The sequence below is a fragment of the Chlamydotis macqueenii genome, chromosome 2 (genome assembly GCF_036417535.1).
Source record: "Chlamydotis macqueenii isolate bChlMac1 chromosome 2, bChlMac1.mat, whole genome shotgun sequence".
Lineage (NCBI taxonomy): Eukaryota > Metazoa > Chordata > Aves > Otidiformes > Otididae > Chlamydotis > Chlamydotis macqueenii.
In genome coordinates, this window is record NC_141557.1 from 106768079 (window position 1) to 106776811 (window position 8733).

The window sequence follows — 8733 nt, forward strand, 5'->3', positions numbered from 1 at the left end:
TTTGCAAATGAACACTGGAAAACGAAACCATGAAACAAGCATGCACACAGTATGGCACGACTGGAAATACATTTATTATCTAATTGTGTCCCCTTAAGCAGCCTTCCCTTCCCAGCCTGGCCTCCACACTGGCCATGCCAGCACAAAGACTTGGAAGCCATATGACAAATGGGATCAGGGCACAGTTCTGAGTTGAAAAAAAAAAAGTAGCCTCTTAAAAGGACAGTTATTTTTCTGATAAATTTGGACTCTAGATCTCTATATCCACACATGGATCTGTGCAATACAAGCAGGAGGAAAAAGTGGCCAACAGGAGACAGAAACTGCTGCAGCCAGCAGAGCTGCCAAAGGAAATCTGTGGCCAACCACGGCCTTGGAAACCAAAACTGTTCTGATAGCTTAAATGTTTGTCACACACAAATAAAATAAATACAACTGACCTTACTTATTGATGTGTGTCTGCTAACAAACTAAATCTGTTAACAGGAATATGGATGCGTAGCAAAGGTTTTTGTATTTACTGAAGCACAGCACAATTAACAAGAGGGTGATCTAGCTTGGAAAAAGCTCAACTCAGGGTTGAAGCTCTTGCCTCCGAGGGGGCCTGCGATGGAGTCACCGCTGCCTTGAATGAGTCCTTGGGCCCCAAAGCTGTTCAATAAATGGTATGTATCTCTCTGACCACATTGCTCAAGGCTATAGTTATAGGGTTCAGCCTGATGTAATATTTATTACACCTACAGCAATGCCAAGTTCAGTGTAACTGTGACAGAAGATACATCAGACAGGATGCAGTGGTTAAAAAGACAAACTCTAGCTTCCCTCCCCATAACAGGACACAGGGCATCACTCGCCAAGTGAGTGATGCTGGCAGAGCAGGAGTGAGACCAGGGACGTCAAGCTGTAAATAATGAACCGATGCATCATTATCTTCTTACACCTCTGCCTTAAAGGTTGGAAATGTGTACAAGCATGACAAGAAGATCAAATTTCAATTAAACTTTCTTCATCTAGTTTAGAAAAGATATGTCAGGTAGAGGTGTGGCATCTTCACGCTGATAGTTTCACCTGGCACACCTTGATGTACTTGAATGGGTAGACATGTTTCTGTGTACAATGTCTGCCTCTTGGCTTCTGTAAATGGGCTGTAACAGTCCAACTGCACCTCCAGTGAGAAGTTGTACCACGTTCACGTAACTGGTGGCACTAATACAAAACAGCTGGTGACTACAGGGAAACCCTGGGTGAAGCTGAGCATTTGGATTCTCACACACAACCTCTTAGAGGAGAAATGGCCTATTTGTTCAGCCTATTTCTATTTGCTGCCTGAAAAAAAGACGATGTAACTATGTCAGCAAGGTACTCTCTGCCCTTGTTAAAGGTTTCAGAAACCTTCTTTTAGGTCTGATGCTGAAATATTGATTAAAATACACCATCCTTTTGCTTTTTTGGAGTTATACTTTGGCATTTTCCTCTGAAATGAGCTGCTATATCTAAATACCTTTTTGCATGCACTTCTTTCAGTACTAACTGCACTTGATTTGCTGTTTGCAAAAAAAAACAAAACCCCAATATTACTATTAACAGCAAAGCATAATCCACACATTCACAATTGTGGTTTGATTCCAAGTTTTCTGTCCCATACACCTCCCTTGCATAGCTTTGAAAAAGCTTGCACAGAGCAACATTTATTTGTTTCAGACTTGTCTTAATGTTTTTACTTTAAAAGAGACTAGCAAATTTTCTTTTGATTAAAGGATGAGTATTGTTCTGAAGCAGTGGTATAGCCACAGTCACATTGATGACAGTCACATAATGGACTTCAGACAAATAGTGTCCAAAGATTAGCTTTCAGCACAAGGACTTTGCAGTGAAATGTTATCCAGACAGGAGGAAATTCCACTGGCTCTTTTGCTAGCACAGGATGCCCTGATGACCAAAATGTCCAGCTCCTACAGTAGGAAGTACGAAGACATGAAACGCTGCTAGGTTTAGATGCATAGGAGTAGGGCAACAGCAGTAGTGTGAGTCTCCTTACCTACATATCTCCATCGTGGATAGCAAATACTTCTTTCAAGTGTTTCTTCCTGGCAGCCAAAGGTTTTGACATCCCCAAGTGTCCTCCTGTAGTATAAGATTTGTTCACATGAGATTATGTCACTGTATAAGAGATGTGCAGGAGTTGAAGCTCACTGAGGAGTGGATTTTCATCTCAGTGCCTGCTCAAGAACGGGACAGGGCAGAGGCTATACCACCCACTATACCATCTGATGCCGTGAACATCAGTCTGTGCAGCAGAGGTAAAGCTATGGGGAAAAGCTTCCATTATGCTAGAGTACACAGATGTGTCTGGGAAAAAAAGCAGACAAACCTTGCCTTTAAAGGTCTCTTCCAACCCAGACTGCTCTATGATTCTATGATTTTACGATTTTGAAAGTCAGAGTTCTGGAGTTAGATAACTAGCCTCTGATTACTGATATACTAGATTTTGTCTACCACAAAAAAAAAAAAAATTACTTCTGATATTCTTAATGCCTTGGCTAATATGTTATAAATCTTTGGTTGATGAATCCAACTGCAGAATGAAAGCCTCTGTGGAATAAGCTCTACTAGCATAACTTTTCAGTGGTTACATTTTACAGTTTACCATTATCTTTTATTGCAGACAAGCCTTAAAGATATGGGATTCAGGTTTTCAAATAACGAGTTTACTGAGTTCTTCTGTTAAGAATAACTGCATTCCTGCCCAGCTTACCCCAGCACATACCCACAAATGCGTGACTTGGGCAGTACACAACCTCAGGTCACAACACAATCCTCTGCAAATCTGCAGCATGACTTGGTTTTCAGTTAGACTTTTTTTTATGCAGACATTTCTCAATTCAGATTTCATTTTCCCTATCACAGTGAAAGACTCACCGTGCCCACCCAACAGCATCCACTGCTCCTCTTCTCAGGGGGCAGTGGTGCAGGTAACAGCACACGCTCTGGGGGGCTCCAATCACATGTACCATGTTTTCCATTCAGCAGTAGTTTATTCTTCAGGTAAGATATGTAAGATGTTGTCTTTGTGTCAGGAGTAGACACACACGTTGAGGACTGATCATCACGGAGTGCTGGAGACAACTCTCAGACAGTGGAGCTGGAGCAGAAGGCAGGAAACCCCAGCCAGTATATGATCCCTAAGAAGGTCACTTGCCTTTCTCTGGCAGGGGTGAGAAGTTAAAGGAAGCCATTTGAGTACATTCCACTATCCCCAGTTATCCTTCATGGTCCCAAATAAAAAAGTTACTTTATGAATAATTTATTTTTCAAATAGCATTTGGGAAGCCAGTGCCCTCTGCTTGATCCGTAAGATAAGTGAGATTTTTTCCTTAGTAATAAGATCAATAAAATAAAAGTATTTTGCAAATTCCAAGCTTCCCATTAGATGAAAACCTGCCCTTTGCTTTTAGTCAAGAGAGAAACTGTCATATTTAACCATCATATTTAAGATTAAAGTAGTTTTTTTCTTTTAAAGCCATAAAAGTAATGTTGGGATTTTACCAGTAAAATCAGGTAAAAAAAAAATCAGAAGAGCTTCAGGGAAACTTTGATGAGCAATGTAAGGGAGAATACATTTACCTTAAATTATTACTTAATAGCATGTCTAGTTCAACTGTTACTGGCAGAGGAGGCACAGTGACCTACCCTCACATACAGAAATACTGATTGATTACAGAGAAAGCATTGGGAGCTCTCAGAATATCAATAGGGCACAGCTTTAATGAAAATTCCAGCCTCCAGCTTTTCACGGAGCACTCTACCCAATCTTTAAAGCACATAATTCTAAATTTGGACATAAGTAGTTCAAAACCATTTGTTTTCTAATACGACTTTTTCTCTTCAAGGGCATTTTGACCACAGATGAGGAAATTGGGAAAGTTTCAAGGAGCAGATATAAACAGATGGGAGCTGAATGTTGCACTGAACAGGCTGGTGTGACTTTTAGGTGTGAGCAAAGCCTTGTCCAGAACTTCACCCCTTTGCCTCTCCCCATTCCTTTGATGTTATTAAAGGTCACCACAGCAGTATTTTACCCGCCAAAGTTACTAGACGTTTCCTTGGCCATTCTCAAAATCGTATTGATGATTTAAGGTTTGATATTCTTGAGTACATGTAGCTGCCATTATTGCAGTGTGGAAGTGTAAAATCAGATATTCTCTTGAATGGTAGATTGTTTTACTGATGTTGCATATGTAATACATATTTTCTTCCTCGCCTCCTTTTTAGGTTATACAATTCAATGATTTTCTGCACAGTATTTTCTAATGAATGTATAAATGTGAAAGAAAAAATTATGGCTGCTTCTTTTTTCCTCTTAGTTGCTTTTTTTTTTCTTTGTGAAGATGCAATACATACAAAATTAAATTAAAGGTGATCCCAGCCTGGCCAAAAAAAAAATGCTTCTTACAAAGTCAGCAGTGAATAAAGAATACTAAACATTGCATTTCTCTTGATGAAGTTGGAAGAGCAATGAGTAAAATGGCATCAAAGACAAATTTGCTACAAAAATGCCACCCTCCATCTTCTACTTACATTTCCTAGTACATCATTCCAACCTCTGTGAGGTGTATAAGGACTTTTAACATAAAAAAAACACTCAAAGCAGTGGGTGGTTTTAGTTCGTTACCCTGACCTAACAGAGGTTTAGTCTGTTTATAGCCAAATCTTCAGGCACACTGAATAGCACCTCTTACTTCATATGTATCCTCTCATTAACCTAACAGTCTACGTGCTCACCTGTTGTGATAAAAATTGTAAAATTTGTCTGTAATTATGAGCTACTTTTTGCCTTTCTTCAGCAAGACAATAAGAGCAATTTGCCTTCAGCTTGTGCAGGTAGTATTGTTTCTTTATTCTAATTATATCTGACAGGGTTCCAAGGGATGCAATACATGTTGCAGGGCCACTGCTTGCTGCAGATAAACAATTACCACAGCTGGTATATAATTACACCATACTGATTGAAGCAGAAGATATTTTCTAGGCAGTAATACGTAGTAAAGGGGGTTTAATGGACCAAATTACTACAGAAACCAATCTCAGTCACTCATTATTCCTTTAATAGATGTCCTTCAATAGATGTCCTATTTATGCTAAGTCCAACTCAGCAACTGTATAAAATATCAGATGAAAACCAGTGCAGTGTAAACTGCAATGATATGATCTTTAAAGTTTCCACCAACCTATAAAGCTTTAAAGATGGTATTTTTTGCACCAGTAAAAGTCACATAGTGTCCAGATCTGCAGAATATCTTCAGTTCTAGACTGGGATTAGCTGTTGGACAAAAGACCAGTGCCAAAACCACCTAGCATTCCTCCTTGTTCCATGAGTGATCAGTTGACCATAAAAATTTATGCTTATCTTGCTTTATTTTTTTCTACTTTTACTTCTCAGTAAAAGTAGAAAATTCAGAACATTCAGGATAAAATGACTGATTTTTTCATAATAAATATTTATCAGTGTTTATGACGCAAAGTCCTGCCAGACAGTTGAAAAAGCAGGAACTTTCACGCATGCTCTGCTCCCTACTGCAGTGTGTGAGAGGCAGAAAAAGCTTTCTCAACTCAGAAAAATGTCTTAGATTTCCGGATTGTTTCCTCCTACTTCTCTTCCAATGAAAGTGTTGCCTTTTATTTGTGATGACTGCGTTGTCTCACAGAGTGACTTAAAAGCTACAGCAGCTCTCCCAAGGAAAGCCATCCAGGAAGGATAGGATGACTTGTCTCACCAAAAAAAAAGTCTCATGGCAATAAGCAGCCCCAGTCAGGCAGGGTAAACCAGAGTAACTGCTAAGCATTATGATACTAGCGCATCAGAAGAATATACATCCCAATTTGTTTTGGTATGGCCAATATGCTGCAAAGCCTTGTTAACAGATAGGTCATGTTTACTCTGAAGTTAATCTGCTTTCTGTCACAGTCCTTTAAAATCAGATGCAGGTGAAGAAATGTATGGAGACAAGTTTCAGAAGAAAATATGTGGCTATGCTGAGTAATATGAAGACTGTCCTTTTTCCCACATTTATTCAAACATACTCAGACAGGGCACTGGCATTCACTGTGACACAGGGCAGTCAAAAAAATTATCTCCATGTCTGCAAAAACACAGGAGCCTGGCAGAAGCATCCTGTGCTGGAAACCTAGTTTCTACTTTTCCTGCCTATTTTTACTGTTTTTGTACCTCACTATGAGCTTTTGACTACCATCTTCTGTACCAGCACAGAACAAAAGCCCCAGCGATGCTTCTGCTCCGTTTGTGGGTCATCCCAAAGGGATGGCAGGCAGGCGAACCAGGTGCTGCTCTTTGTGTGTAGATCCTTTCTCCACCATCCTGCCTCTTTCCTCTTTCTGATATCAAGGGACAACTATATTCTTGTAGCTACTCCTCAGCATTAATTCAGCTTTAAAAGGGGGACTGCAGATAAATGTCTAAAACTCTGCATGTGGATATGTAGCCAGTCTCAAGAAAACACATCCTGTATGAAAAAAATAAAAGGCAAAGAAAAGCATTAAATTGTGTGAACGATAATAGAGTGGTGAACTTTTGCTAGGATGGACGTTACCAACTTGCAAGGCTACACACAGGTTTGCAAGCACTTTTTGCCCCTTAATGAGCAATTATTGTGGTTTTGTTTAGCGACGGGGGGCCTAAGGTGGTCGCTTCTGAAGGAAACTACTAGAAGTCGCTCCCCTTTGTTCAGTGGACTTGGCCAGGCCTAGGGTGGACCTGCTGCTGGCCGTAGCAGAATGTTCCGTGATAATGCCTCTGCGACAACGTATTTAAGAAGGGGAAAACAGAAAAAAAAAAGAGAGAAGAGAAGATGTGAAGAAGCTGAGCGGGGGCAGAGGTGCAGAGGGGGAGGCACAGGCCTCATGGGCCTTGCAGGCCTCACCCTCTGGCCTCTTGCCAGGCGGCCGACTGGGCCCGACTCGGTCCGGCCTGGCTGCAAGAAGTGGAGAGGAGATGAGCTGGATGATGTGAAGAGATTCTGAGAGGCGTCTGCCAGCCTGTTGTGAAGAACTTTTCTTGTGAGAGAAACGGCTGCAGACGCCAAGGTCAGTTCAGAAGGAGGGGGAGGAGTAATGCAGCTCCTGGCCAAGATTCCCCTGCAGCCTGTGGTGACGACCATGGTGGAGCAGGTTGTCCCCCTGCAGCCCATGGAGGTCCACAGAGGAGCAGAGATCCACTTGGAGTCCGTGAAGGACCCCACATTGGGGGAGGTAGATGCCTGAAGGCAGCTGTGGCCCGTGGAGGGCCCGCTGGGACAGGCGTTCTGGAGAGACTGCACCCTGTGGAAGAGATGACCCACACCAGAGCAGTTCCACGAAGGACTGTGGCGTAGGGGTGGGACCCCACAACAGAGCAGGGGAGGAATGTGAGGAGTTCTTCCCCCGACCATGAAGCAGCAGCATAAAACAACGTGTGATAAACTGACCGCAACCCCATTCCCTCTTCCCTCCCTGTGCCACTCGGGAGGGGAAGGTAGTAGAGATAATGTCAAGCTTGGGAAGAGGGAGGGGTGGAGGGAGGTTATTTTGTTCTCTGTCTCATTATCCTGCTGTTTGTAGTAATAAATGAATAGTTTTCCCCAAGTCGAGTCTGGTTTGCCTGTAATGGTAATTTTAAGGATTTTCTCCCTGTCCTTATCTCAAACCTCAAGCTGTTTTTCCTTATATTATCTCTCCCTATTCTCTTGGAGGGTGGGGGGAGTGAGAGAGAGACTGTGTAGTCTGGTCCCGATTGGGGCTGAACTATGACAGCAATCTTGACTCCTGGAAAAGTGTGCTGGCCCTGCTAGTGCTCCAGATTACTCAGCATTTTTTGTCAGAATAACCTTAGAGACAAAAAAAAAGTCACCCCGTCTTATAAGAATGCAGCCACTTTCTTGGACTTGGGCAGCATAAATCTGTGATGCAAAGCTGCTGTGGGGAAACTTGACCATGGTCTTGGGCTGATGAAGAGGGGGCTGAATAAAAAAGAGCACAGTACATCACGGCGCTCCCAGGTTAAGCATCTCTGGTTTTTCCTCTGCTAAGAAACTGACAAAATGTCTTTCAGGCGTCTGATACCACTCAGCAAAAGACAAAGGCAAGTGCTACAAAAGGACAGTATGTTCGACATTCACATCTGTGTAACCACCACGCTGCTCAGAATTAATACGACCATATGATCAGCCTGCTTCTGATTACAGCCCATCTGCACAAAATCAACTCCAAGGAACAAGTTGAACTGTGAACTAACTTGAAGGAATAATTGTGCAGGTTGATGAAAAAAAAGACAACAGCTACAAACCACTTCCTCGGATTGCCCATCTCCCTCCAGAAAGAAGGTATAGTGGTTCCACTAACAAGCCAAACACACTTAGAGCAGTGAAAATAGGCCACCTCCAGCACAAGAGGCCTTGATTGCATCAGTGTTTCACGTGCGTTTCTTCAGTAGCACCAGAGACTGGAGAGGGCAATGACACTTCTAAACAGAGCATATGAATGAGTCCCAGTTGTCATCTACTCCTGCTTCCCAGAAGTCTGTAACAAAACTTTACTCTTTTCATAGTGTTTTCCACCCTGGTCCTTAGAGAAAACAGTCAGAAGTTAAAATTTTAAAAGGAGCCTAGAAAGGCTAGGGACAAAAAATGGTAATTTCCTTTGAACCAAAACCAGGTCCTAGCTCCCTGCAGCCTCCTTGGA